Source organism: Zingiber officinale, chromosome 7A (genome assembly GCF_018446385.1).
Source record: "Zingiber officinale cultivar Zhangliang chromosome 7A, Zo_v1.1, whole genome shotgun sequence".
Classification (NCBI taxonomy): Eukaryota; Viridiplantae; Streptophyta; class Magnoliopsida; order Zingiberales; family Zingiberaceae; genus Zingiber; species Zingiber officinale.
This window is the reverse complement of record NC_055998.1, coordinates 39,073,325-39,088,400: the sequence shown is the minus strand read 5'-3', so window position 1 is coordinate 39,088,400 and position 15,076 is coordinate 39,073,325.

Genomic DNA, 15,076 nt, shown 5'->3' with positions numbered 1-15,076 from the left:
GGACAATTGTATTAATATATATAAATATAAAATGCAAACATTTGACCAAGTTGATTCTCATTTCAAAATATTTCAAAACAGATGTTCATACAAAAGTTAGGTTTATAGTATACACCCCAATAAACTCCCACTTATATTAAAAGACTATGTTGTCGTAAATGTTGTCATATATCTGATTTCCATCCCCTCTACATGCCTATCAAAAGCTCTCCCCGGAAGGGCCTTAGTGAAAGGATCTGCCAGGTTATCTGCTAATGTAATCTTGGCGACAACAACCTCTCCTCATTTTATGATGTCTCGTATCAGGTGGTACTTGCACTCAATGTGTTTACTTGCCTTATGGGCTCATGGTTCCTTCGAGTTTGCTACTGCACCACTGTTATCACAATAAATTCTGATAAATTTGGGCAAACTAGGAATCACATCTAAGTCCATCAAGAAGTTTCTGAGTCATACAACTTCTTTGGCTGCCTTAGAGGCTGCGACATACTCAACTTCCATGGTGGAGTCTGAAACGTATTTCTGCTTAACACTCCTCCATGCTATGGCCCTACCTCCCAAAGTAAACACATACCCCGAGGTTGATTTACTACTGCCCCTATCTGATTGGAAGTCTGAATCTGTGTAACCCACAGGGAGTAAATCATCTACCTGGTAACCCAGAATATAATCTCTTGTCCTTTTCATGTACTTTAATATATGCTTTACGACAGACCTGTTGGGATTTTCGGACCGCGAAAACCGCTTTTTCGTGTCGCGGAAACCCCGAAACCCCCGCCACCGGATCCGTGCGAAGAATAAAACTTTCGAAAAACTTACGAGTACGAGTTTATAAACTCTAGGTCTACATTAGAGTATGAGTTTTACCCATGATGCGTGCCTTTCGCGAATCCCGCTCGTCCAAGATGCCGGATCTCAAGATTGTCAAATTAAACAACCCTCTAGAAGTATCCACACGATCAACTCGATGGAGGGAGAACCATAGAGTGTGCTAGCACTCCAAGAAGGTCTCGGCAAGATGAGGAGAGGGGGAGCAAGAAGAGAGAGCAAGGAAGAAGATGATGTGAATAATCCTTGAATAAAATCAATTTTCATTCCTCTACAAAAGTGGCCAGCCACTCATGAAGTGTAACCCCCTTTTTGCATTAAGTGGCCATTAAAGAGGGAATTTGTAACCTCCATGAGGTGGCACACACATGTGCCAACTATGATGATGTGGCACATCATCATTGGCCACTTAATGCCAAGTCACAAATGATGTGGCATAAAGTCAAGTCAAACTTGACTCTTCCTCTTCCTCTCAAGTCAAGTCAAACTTGACTTAATCTCTCTCATGGTTGATCTAATCCAACCATTTAATTCAAGCCAATATAATATAATGAATCTAATTCATTTAATTAAATTGATTCAATGAGTCATAATCTAAATTAGACTCATTGAACACATGAATCAACTTGAGTCCAACTCAATTAGCCCAATTAGAATTACTCTTAATCCAATTTGATTCATCACATGAATCTAATCCTCTTGGTTCATCATATGAACCTAATCTCCATCTAATTGTCCTTAGTTTGTGACCCTATAGGTTCTTGTAACGTTAGCAATTCCCCTAAACTCATTTAGGAGCATAAGTAATGAGCGGTAACTAGCAACACATCATTACTACCCAAGTTACAAGAATGTTGAGATCCAACATCACCTTGTGACTACTAATTGTGACTCCTCACAAAATATGACAAGTGTCCTTCTATCCTAGACATCTAGATTGATCAATGTGAGGCATAAACTATGTCATCCTCTGATCAATCTAAATCTTGAACTCCAAGTAGAATCACTAAATCAAATGAGCTCAATATCTTATATTAAATCATTTGGTATGGCCATGCACTTCGTGGTCTCACTCTATCAAGAATATCGATGTCTCTCCCGTCATATAGGAGGGATAGATCCCATCTACATCACTCACATCCCTCCGCATAATTTGTTGCATACCCAGTAATTGCCTTTATAGTCCACCTAGTTACGGGTGACGTTTGACGAAACCAAAGTACATAACTCCTTATGTTGGGAACCATGGTGACTTCAAGTCTAAGGACTAGTAGTCATACTAATAGCCACATAAGAAAGTATATGACACTCATATAACGATCCATGATACTTTCTCAAGGTAGGTCATTCAGTATACATTCTCCAATGCATACCCATGTGTTAACTTGATATCTCTATATCCATGACTTGTGAGATCAAGTCATCGAGTTGACCTACATGCTAGTCTTATTGAATTAACATTGTCCCTGAATGTTAATACTCGACTAGGAATGATTAAGAGTAGTATTCCCTATATCATCTCACTATCGGTTCAACTAATCGATTGATATAGGTGAGAACCTTCTACTCAAGGACACTATTATAATTATTTTATTTGGCACCAATACAAGTAAGTATAATAACCAAAAATAAATGCCTTTATTTATATAAGAATATAATACAACAAGTCCATAATGCAATCATCAAATGATTTGCTCTAGGGCTTTAACTAACAATCTCCCACTAACACTAGTGCCAATCAGTGTAGGCTCTAAGCCCCAATGACCTAGTGTGACCATCATGCTTCCTCTGTGCCAAAGCCTTGGTCAAGGGATCTGCGATGTTAGCCTCTGTAGCTACTCTGTAAATCTTCACATCTCCTCTCTCGATAATCTCTCGAATGAGATGGAAGCGCCGTAGTCTGTGTTTGGTCCGCTTGTGTGAGCGAGGTTCCTTCGCCTATACTATAGATCCATAGTTGTCACAACAGAGCTCAATAGGGTCAGTGATACTGGGAACCACCCCAAGTTCAGTGATGAACTTGCGGATCCAAACTGCCTCATTTGCTGCCTCTGACGCAACAATGTACTCGGCCTCTGTCGTAAAATCAGCTACTGTGTCCTGCTTCGAACTCTTCCAGCTTACAATACCACCATTTATGCAAAACACGAACCCTGACTCTGAACGATAATCATCTTGATCGGTCTGGAAGCTAGCATCACTGTAACCCTTTACAGCTAGCTCGTCATCACCTCCATATATCAAGAAATATTCTTTAGTCCTTCTTATGTACTTAAGAATATTCTTGACCGCTATCCAATGACTTTCACCTGGATCTGACTGGTATCTTCTCGTCATGCTCAAAGCATACGAGACATCAGGTCGAGTACATAGCATGTCGTACATGATAGATCCTATGGCTGAGGCATAAGGGATCTGATCTATGCGGTCTCTCTCCTCTCTAGAAGAGGACCTCGAGTCTTCGAAAGACTCACACCATGTGACATCAGCAGAAATCCCTTCTTGGAGTTCTGCATGGCAAACCGAAGGAGTACCTTTTCAATATATGTACTCTGACTTAGGCCAAGCAATCTCTTAGATATATCTCTATAAATCTGTATCCCTAGAATGCGAGATGCCTCACCTACGTCCTTCATTGAGAAGCAACTCCCTAGCCAGGTCTTGACAGACTGAAGCAAAGGGATGTCCTTCCCAATGAGTAGTATGTTATCCACATACAATATAAGGAAGACAACTATATCCCCTACAAACTTCTTGTAGACACAAGGCTCATCTTCGTTCTTGATGAAACCAAACTATTTGATTGCATCATCAAATCGAAGATTCCAGCTCCAAGAAGCTTGCTTTAGTCCATAAATAGACCTATGCAGCTTGCATACTCTGCTAGTATGCTGTGGATCTACAAAACCCTCAGGTTCTGTCATGTACACATCCTCGAGCAGGTTTCCATTCAGAAACGCGGTTTTGACATCCATCTGCCATATCTCATAGCCATGGTATTAGAACAACTGAGTGGGGCTTAACCTTCTTAAGGTTCAGCTCAGCAGTTCTAGACATGCTAAGCAGCTCGGGCAGTGGCTTGTCGATTTCGTTCGTGTTGTAGTTTAGAACGAATTGACTATAGCTATCCGACAAGGATTGCAAGATCAGGTCAGTGGCCAGCTCTTGGCCAAGCGGGAATCCCAACCTCTGTAGGTTTTCTATGTACCCAATCATTTTGAGTACATATGGGCCTACGGGAGCCCCATCTGACATCTTGTGCTGAAACAGTGCGTTTGAGATCTTGAATCTCTCGTGCCTAGCTTATCCCTGATATAGTTGACGAAGATGTTCAACCATATCGTAAGCTCCCATCAACTCATGTTGCTTCTGAAGCTCAGAGTTCATGGTCGTGAGCATCAGACAGGACACATCTAATGCATCATCTTGATGCTTCTTATAAGCATCTCGGTCAGCTCGTGTGGCAGTGGCAGGAGGAGCCTCCGGAATGGGCTGGTCCAGAACGTACAGTTTACGTTTTTCGGTGAGAACTATTCTCAAGTTCCTATACCAGTCCAGGAAATTTGCTCCGTTGAGCTTGTCCTTCTCAAGGACATAACGCAGGGAGAAAGAGTTCGTATTCGACGTCATTGTAATCTACAACAGAAAAATACAGAAAATAAATATCATATTCTTTTAAATCATTTAATTAGGCCTTTAACTAAATGATGTTCCCACTGAATTCTATAATTCATGTGGGACAAGATGTTACGCTCCGCAAGTGTACGGAAATGTCGCAAGTAATATAAAAGATTATCGTATCCACAGGGACTGGAATAAGCGCTAGAAATGTCTCAATGCGAATTAGCTAAACAACTATCCAATTGTTTCAAATGCAAAGTGAAGGTAAACAAATCTAATATTAAAGATCAACAAACAAGAGTTTAGTGTTTTGGGTTATGATAAAGGGAGATTCTAGGAGTTTCGGTTTCTTTATAAGATTTCTTGAATGCAAATGGTTCACCAATTCTTATCCCTCAATTGCCAAACACTTGTAGAAAGTTGTCGGTTCTCTCTTGCAATAGATAATCGGCTAAGGACTGAGAAATGTATCTAAATATGATCAATTAGACGTGAACCTACGTTGTCCTTACACAGAAGCGCACCTATTACTATGCCTTCCTCGGATATCAACATAGAAGCCCACAACTTATTAATCTATCAAGATACAAGAAACTAATCACAAGATCCATCCTACTCTCTTGAATATTCCTATTTCCTCTTCAAGATTATCTCTCAAACGTCCTTACACGGGCTTGCACCTGTCACGTGGATCCCTCGGATGATCGAGTGAGAGTTTATCTTTACAAAGTCCACAAGAAATCCAAACAATCAATCAAGAATGAGAATTAAGCACAAACCACCATTAATCATTCAAGATCTAATTGATACAAGCAAGACAATGTCATTGAAACAAGAAAATGGCAAATCCATAAGAGATTACATCAATCCATCATACAAATACTCCCTTAATCCTAGAATACAAGATCTACTCCATGAATCGAGGAAGAATATCCGAAGAAATGAAGATTACAAGCATTTCTTAAATCCCCAATCCAAGAAACCAAGAAAAGGGGAAAAGAGAAAACTTATCTACGAAGAAGCCTCGTCTTCAGATCCAATCCTCGCTCCGGAGTCGAAATCGTCAAGAACTTCCTTAGAATAGCCCAGAAATCCTCCCAAGAATGGGAGGAAACCACCAAATCTTGCCTTCTCCCAAAGGGGAAGAGATCCCCTTTCAATTCATGAAGGAGGGTTTAAATAGAGGAGGGAATCGGGCGCCACACGGCCTCGTGACACGGCCGTGTGAGATTCACACGGCCATGACCCTTTTGCTCTCTGGAAATGCCACACGGCCGTGTGGTGCACACGGCCACCACCTGCTTGGCCTCTGGAAACCTCACATGGCCGTGTAGATCTACACGGCCATTTAAGGCATCTGCTCTAATTTCTTCAAATCAAGACATGCCCGTGTGAGATTCACACGGCCATGTCCTCTTCCCTTCCTGTTAAAACTACTCGGCCGTGTGTGGTACACGGCCTGATGCTCTCTCCCTTCAATTCCTTCCAAGCTTGCCCGAGGACGCATAATCTTCACCAATTTCGACTCTTGTGTATAGAAAATGCACAAAAAGCAGATCTCCGCAGATCTCCGAACCAAAAGAGTAAATATGCTAAAAGGAAAGCTGGAAGTATAAAAATGCATAGATCAAGCATGCTCAAAGTATGTAAATGTGCGTAAAAACATGCATAAAAGAGTATATAATCTACGCACATCACACCCCCAGACTTAAACCTTTGCTTGTCCTCAAGCAAAATGCTACAGTCTAAATTCATATGTTCTACAACACATTCATAAAACCTAGTGCACTTTCCTAACTCTATCAAAAAGTTTCATTAACAAGCGTGATCACGGAAACAAGTAAAGTATGGTTCAAGCATAAGAATCTTGTGCACAGTGTAAAAGTAACTCAACACCCTTCAAGTTTCAATCCATGTCCTAGTCAAGTCGTCATCAAATTTGAATTCCTAGTGTTTCCAGTGAAAGACAAGTAACCAGTGATAGGCACTTACTCACCATTCACTTAGTTCATATTTCTCAACTAACCCAAGGTCTCAAAGGTGTGCTCAATCTCAAGGGAAGCTAAGCAGTGATTTCCCCAGTAACCTAACTCGGTCTCAAAGGGGTGACTTGCTAGATTCCACTCATGACAACTGTTTTTTATATCCCTTTTTTTTTTTTATATATATATAAGTGTTTGCATTGTGCAAAACTTATTCACAAATGTACTTTTAGCACACATGTTGGGATATTTTGATTTTTCCAAATGAGCTTTAATGATTTGAGCCTCATCCAGTAACCAAAATGAAAGTTGAGAAATCACCATGGAAACCAAGTACTAATCAAACAAGATGAATCATGACTATTTCAATGACATCAACTATTCAAGCATCAAGCACAAGTGTAGTGAAGATAAAATCCTTAAGGTTGAACCAAAACTAAAACTCATCACCATAAGATTTTTAGCTTATTAATGCTTCCCAAGAGAGAAAAAAAACTACACAAAGTTTACTACTAGCATCATTCGAACATCATGAATCAAGACAATAATCGTGCTAACATTTCACTTGAATCCAAGAAAGCATATAAGTGAAGATTTGATGTTCTCAAAAAAATTTTTTTTTGCCATGATTATTTCAAAAACAAGCAAAATAAAGCAACAAGCAATGAAAATAAGAACCAACATGAAAAACTAACAAAAACTAAAAACTGAAAACCAAACTAAACAGTACATGACACCCCCCCAGACTTAAACTTTTCATCGTCTCGATGAAATCAATATGGTGGAGGAGGTGGAAAATCAGGAAAATCAGGGAAGGAAAATGCAAAATCTTTAACAAATACTCAAACAATTTATCAATATCATCCTGCACAAATCTCATAAAACCTCTAAGATCTTCATGAAATTCTATTTTAGCCTTATAATCATTCATCATTTTAGAAATCTTATCACACAATTCTCTTTCACTCTTGAAACAATCTTGTAGCTTTTTAAATAGTTCCTCCTCCATAAGCTTCTTATTCTCAAGAAATTCATTAGCTGAATCTAAATCACTATGAATATTCTTTAAAGCAGAATTAAGTTCTTGAAACATAAAACTATGAATGTCTTGGTTACCCTTAGAAACATTTCTTGGAGTAAAAGTTGACAAAGCTCTAGATTGTTGCCTAGCTAACTTTAAACACCAATTCTCTTTATTATGAATTGTAGTAAAATCATGATTGGGCAATTTTAAAGGGAAACCATTTTTAATGAATAAACTAAATCCATGCTCTTCATGCTTAATCATTTTCATTGCTAAACATGAATTGAAATCCAATGTACAAGAATTCTCCACCACCTCTAATTCACTCAAATCACATCCTAATACTAAGGCCAATTGAGTAAGTAATCCCCCCAAAATAATAGGTGTGGTAGAATTTGATTTCCCTAATTTTGCCAAATGTCTAACAAAGAAATAACCAGAATTAATTTGAACATTTTCGACCATTGCCCACAAACAATACAAATCTATAAGTCTTACTGATCCCTCTTTGTCCTCCCTTCCAAATATAGTGTTTTTCATGAATAAGTAAGCATATTTAAAAATAGGATTGATAATTTGGAAAACTCTAGAATTATGAGGATCAAATAGCGGTTGTTCAGAAATTTGTCGCCAAAAATGTGAATTCTCAAATTGGGGCAAAATCACACACACATCATTCTTTGGCAATTCATAACAAGTATTAAAATCTCCCAACGTCCATTCATAACTTTCATTAAACAAACAAAATTTAACCTTCCCCCCACCTTGAACATTATCAACCTCTATTGAGCTTAAAAATTCAAAAATAATTCTAGGATAAGTAGGATATTTTATGTTCACTAAACCACTCCATCCTATCCTTTCAAATAACCAAACTAAATTATCCTTAAACCCCAAAGTTTCTAAAGTTTCAACATCAAGAAACCTAGTGCCTAAACGAGGTCATTTACATAAAGAAGAATATCTATACCGTTGCTCATCACTAGAGAAAACAATACCAAAGTCATTAGAAATACCTTTAAAGCAAACATTCCTCTCCTTTCTTGCAACCACCTTCTCCTTCCCTTTTCTTATGGACGAAATCTCCTCAATCACATTTTCCATGGAAGAAAATCAAATCTCCTTAAGAAGAATGAGAAAGAAAAATTAGAAGAAGTAGTTTAAACCTTTAGAAATGGGAAAATAGGAAAGAGGAACGAGCGGCGGTACACGGCCGTGTGCCGCCCACACCCCGTGCCCTAATTCCCTAAGAAGATGTGGATCAGGCTGTGTGATATCACACGGCCATATTCATTTCTCATCGCACGGCCGTGTCTGTGACACGGCCCCCTTCTCTTTCTTCTCTGGATTCCAGACACGGGCCGTGTCTGGGACACGGCCTAAACCTCTTCTTTCACGGGTTTCTTCGCACGGCCGTGTCTGGGACACAGCCTCTCCATCTTTCTCCTCGGGATTCTTTACACGGCCGTGTTTGAGACACGGCCTAGACCTTTTTCTCCTCAGGAGATCCTACACGGCCGTGTCTGGATGACACGGCCCAAGCACTTCCCTTCTCTGCAACCTTTGCCTGGCCGTGTATAGCACACGGCCGGGCTCTGTTTTGCACCTAACCTGAAAACAAAATCAAAAACAAGTAAAAACCAACAAAATGAATTTATACTAGCTAAAAGAATTCAATCTGGAAGGTGAGGTTCAGAAAAATACAACTTTTGTACCTCTTCTATTTTCGTACCATGAATATATTTTTTCAGACGTTGACCATTTACCTTAATTATCCCAAAATCTTTGTTCCAAATATCTACAGCTCCAAAAGGATAAACCTTCTTTACCTCATATGGACTCGTCCACCTTGACTTAAGCTTCCCAGGAAAAAGTTTTAATTTTGAATTGAACAACAAAACCAAATCTCCTACATTAAAGTCTTTACGAAGAATGTGCTGATCGTGCCATTTCTTCGTCCTTTCTTTGTAAGATTTAGCATGCTCATATGCATCCATCCTTAATTCATCAAGTTCGTTCAACTGAAGCTTCCTTTTCTCCCCTGCTTCCTTTAAATCCATATTCAAATTTGCAATTGCCCAATAAGCCTTATGTTCTAGTTCAACTGGAAGATGGCAAGGCTTACCATAAACTAATCGAAATGGGGTCATCCCAATGGGAGTTTTATAAGCAGTTCGATATGCCCATAAAGCATCATCTAATTTCAATGCCCAATCCTTTCTTGAAGTGGATACAGTCTTTTCCAATATGGACTTAATTTCCCGGTTAGATATCTCAGCTTGCCCATTAGTTTGAGGATGATAAGGTGTTGCTACTTTATGCTTCACTCCATATCTTCTAAGTAAGTTTTCAAACTGTTTCTCTATAAAATGTGATCCTCCATCACTAATGACTGCCTTTGGCACCCCAAATCTTGGAAAGATAATACTCCTAAATAATTTGATAACTGTTTTCGCATCGCACGTAGGAGATGCCACAGCTTCTACCCATTTGGACACATAATCTACCGCCACAAGAATATACCTATTCCCATATGAAAGAGGGAAAGGTCCCATGAAATCAATTCCCCAAACATCAAATAACTCAACCTCAAGAATGTAATTTAACATCGTTTCATTTCTTTTAGTTATATTCCCAGTTCTCTGACATTGATCACAAGACTGAACAAACAACTTAGCATCCTCGAATAAGGTTGGCCAATAAAATCCTGCTTGAAGAATTTTCGTAATCGTTTTTGAACTACCCAAATGTCCTCCATAGGACGAAGAATGGCAATGAAACAAGATATCTCTAACTTCTTCTTCAGGTATACATCTTCGATAAATCACATCATTGCACTTCTTATACAGGAGAGGTTCATCCCAAACATAATTCTTAACTTCTGAAAAAAACTTTTTCCTTTGTTGATGAGAAAAATCCGGAGGTAACACTCCACTAGCAAGGAAATTCACAAAATCTGCGTACCAAGGAGTTTTCACACTTGATAAAGCTAATAAGTGTTCATCTGAGAATATGTCATCAATAGGTAAATCAAAATCCACCTCATTTTCTGACTTTTGAGATATTCTAGACAAATGATCCGCTACTACATTTTCAGCTCCTTTCTTATCCCTAATCTCAAGGTTGAACTCTTGCAAAAGTAAAATCCACCTGATTAACCTTGGTTTAGCGTCTTTCTTTCCAAGTAGATACCGAATAGCTGCATGATCAGTATATACTATTACTTTTGATCCTACTAGATAGGATCTAAATTTATCAATAGCAAATACCACTGCCAATAATTCTTTTTCTGTAGTAGAATAGTTTACTTGGGCTGCATCAAGTGCTTTACTTGCATAATGGATCGCATGTAAAATCTTATTTCTTCGTTGTCCCAAAACTGCTCCTACAGCAAAATCACTAGCATCACACATTATTTCAAAAGGAAGATCCCAATCAGGTGCTTGAATGACTGGAGCTGTTGTAAGAGCACTCTTGATTTTATTGAAGACTTCAATACATTCGTTATCAAAACAAAACTCAACATCTTTAATCAACAGATTAGTCAATGGCTTGGAAATCTTTGAAAAGTCCTTAATAAAACGTCTATAGAAACTAGCATGTCCTAAAAAACTCCTAACTCCTTTTACATTGATGGGTGGGGGTAATTTGTCTATTACTTCCACTTTTGCTTGATCTACCTCAATACCACGCTCTAAAATTTTATGCCCCAAAACTATTCCTTCCTTAACCATAAAATGACATTTTTCCCAGTTCAACACTAGGTTTGTATCTTCACACCTTTTTAGAACAGTAGAAAGATTTGACAAACAAGAATCAAAGTCATTTCCATAAAATGAGAAGTCATCCATGAAAACCTCCATAATTTTTTCTATTAAATCTGAAAAAATTGCCATCATGCATCTCTGAAAAGTGGCTGGAGCATTACAAAGCCCAAATGGCATCCAACGATAAGCAAAGGTACCATAAGGACAAGTAAAAGTAGTCTTCTCCTGGTCTTGAGGATGAATTGGAATTTGAAAAAAATCCAGAATATCCGTCTAAGTAACAAAAGTAGGAATGTTTAGCCAATCTTTCAAGAATTTCATCAATAAATGGTAAAGGGAAATGATCCTTCCTTGTTTCTTTATTCAACTTCCGATAATCAATGCACATTCGCCACCCCGTCACTGTTCGTGTTGAAATTAGCTTATCTTCTTCATTCTTGATAACAGTCATTCCTCCTTTCTTTGGAACCATGTGGACTGGACTCACCCATTCACTATCCGAAATTGGGTAAATAATCCCTGCATCAAGAAGTTTAATCACTTCCTTCTTTACTACCTCTTTTAAATTTGGATTTAGTCTCCTTTGATGCTCAATTGAGTTCTTGTACCCCTCTTCAAGTAAAATTCTATGCATACAAAGAGATGGACTAATCCCTTTTATATCATCAATTGTATATCCAATGGCCTTTCTATGCAACCTTAACTCATCCAATAGTCTCTTTGTTTCAAACTCATTTAACTGAGCATTAATTATAACTGGATAAGTAGAATTCGACCCAAGAAATTCATACTTAAGATTTGGTGGTAATGGTTTAAGTTCAAGTTGAGGTGGTCTATTTCTGGTAAAACTGGCTCTTGTTCTATCAACATAGTCTCCTCCTTAGCCAAGCTTTCTTCTAAAAACTCTTCATTATCTAAAGACAGATCATCCTCCTTATGATCACCAAGACATCCCCCCTTTTCTGTTGAAAATGCTTTTTCACCAAACATTTTTGATAATGATTCACAGCACCAAGGAAATAATGTTTGGAAATCATTTTGATTCAAGATAAGCCCTTTTTCAACATCATCCTTTTCTCTAATGATATCCATTGTTAAGAATGAGCTATCTTGCTCTGCCCAATCATTGGAATTTTGCGTAATTCTGCCAACTATCTCAAAAGTTTCTTCTAGACTTTTTTTCAAAAATGATCCTCCAGATGCTAAATTCAGTTGATTCTTATTTGAGAAAGAAAGCCCAACATATAACAAATGCATAATTAACCATTTCTCAATTCCATGATGTGGACATAACTGCAGAAGAGAAGAATATCTTTCCCAGGCTTGGTATAATTTTTCTCCATCCAATTGCTTAAAATTTAAAATTTGACTTCTCAAATAAGTAGTTTTCCTTGGAAGGAAATATTGGTCAAGGAATTTTTGCTCTAACTCATCCCATGTTTTGATACTTTGCGACTTTAGAGAATTATACCATCTTTTTGCAGCATCCTTCAGACTAAAAGGAAAAGCAAGCAGCTGAACAATATCAGATGAAACTTCTTCATATTTCAAAGTATAACAATATCTATAAAACTCCATCAAATGGGAATAAGGGTTCTCAATCTCCAATCCTCCAAACTGAGTTTTCGGAACCATGGAAACAAAAGATGGTTTGAGTATAAAATTTCTTGCTTGTATGTTAGGGTAAACAATTGCTCCCATTTGTTTTGTAGACTTCGGAGCTCCATAATCTCCTAGTGACTTGCACACCATGTTTAGATATTCTTGTTCTTCAATTTGCCTTTGCAGAATTCTTCTTTTATGGAAAGTTCTGTCAATCTCAAGGTCAAAAGGAAAGAATTCCCCTGCAGAGTTAGATCTTCGCATACACAAGAACAAGATAGCAAATGACAATTCAACAGAAAAAGAAAAATAAAAGAGTCAAAAATGCAGAATTGAATTTGTACAAAAAGAATTAACAAGAAGTAGAAGTTATACAAGAAAGTAAAAACAGAAATCTAATGATTAGTTACAACTATGCAATATGAAAGGAAAACAAATGTTATGTTTAGTCTAACTCAATTGATAATTCCTAATGTTATAGCGCAGTCCCCGGCAACGACGCCATCCGCAAGTGTACAGAAATGTCGCAAGTAATATAAAAGATTATCGTATCCACAGGGACTAGAATAAGCACTAGAAATGTCTCAATGCGAATTAGCTAAACAACTATCCAATTGTTTCAAATGCAAAGTGAAGGTAAACAAATCTAATATTAAAGATCAACAAACAAGAGTTTAGTGTTTTGGGTTATGATAAAGGGAGATTCTAGGAGTTTCAGTTTCTTTGTAAGATTTCTTGAATGTAAATGGTTCACCAATTCTTATCTCTCAATTGCCAAACACTTGTAGAAAGTTGCCGATTCTCTCTTGCAATAGATAACCGGCTAAGGACTGAGAAATGTATCTAAATATGATCAATTAGACGTGAACCTACGTTGTCCTTAAACAGAAGCGCACCTATTACTATGCCTTCCTCGGATATCAACATAGAAGCCTACAACTTATTAATCTATCAAGATACAAGAAACTAATCACAAGATCCATCCTACTCTCTTGAATATTCCTATTTCCTCTTCAAGATTATCTCTTAAACGTCCTTACACGGGCTTGCACCTGTCACGTGGATCCCTCGGATGATCGAGTGAGAGTTTATCTTTACAAAGTCCACAAGAAATCCAAACAATCAATCAAGAATAAGAATTAAGCACAAATCACCATTAATCATTCAAGATCTAATTGATACAAGCAAGACAATGTCATTGAAACAAGAAATTGGCAAATCCATAAGAGATTACATCAATCCATCATACAAATACTCCCTTAATCCTAGAATATAAGATCTACTCCATGAATCGAGGAAGAATACCCGAAGAAATAAAGATTACAAGCATTTCTTAAATCTCCAATCCAAGAAATCAAGAAAAGGGGGAAAGAGAAAACTTATCTACGAAGAAGCCTCATCTTCGAATCCAATCCTCGCTCCGGAGTCGAAATCGTCAAGAACTCCCCTCGAATCGCCCAGAAATCCTCCCAAGAATGGGAGGAAACCACCAAATCTTGCCTTCTCCCAAAGGGGGAGAGATCCCCTTTCAATTCATGACGGAGGGTTTAAATAGAGGAGGAAATCGGGCGCCACACGGCCCCATGACACGGTCGTGTGAGATTCACACTGCCATGTCCAGTTCCTTCTCTGCCAAAGCTGTTGGTTGCTACTCGGAAAACCTAGAGGTTCCACTGTACAAAAATTTTGTACAAAGGTCTGAACCTTTTCCTAGTTACCATGTGTTCTTTTAAATTAAATTTTGGATCGCCTGCGGAACTTAACACGTTTGATCCAAAACTTAATCTATTCATTCTTTTAGGTTTTGACTTGGGTCTCCTGCGGAACTTAACACGTTCGACCCAAATCACCTTAAGTTATTAATTCCATTAAATATTAATTTCCATAATTGGTTCCCAGTACTGACGTGGCGAGGCACATGTCCTTCTTTGATATGGGAGCAACCACCACCGACTAGACAAAACCTTTTATAGAAAGCTAATATTTAATTTCCTAAAATAACTTTAGGTTAACTAAAAAGAACAATCAAATCACAAGGAAAAATAAAACAAAAGAACACAACTTCGAAAAACATATTCGAAATACTAGAACGTAAGCCTCTTGTATTTGGTATTATTTCCATAAATAACTAGTATGATGCGGAAATAAAAATTCCTAGTTATACCTTGTAGAAATACCTCTTGATCTTCTATCGTATTCCTCTTCTAACCTCGGACGTTGTGTGGGCAACGATCTACCGAGATGAGAAACCA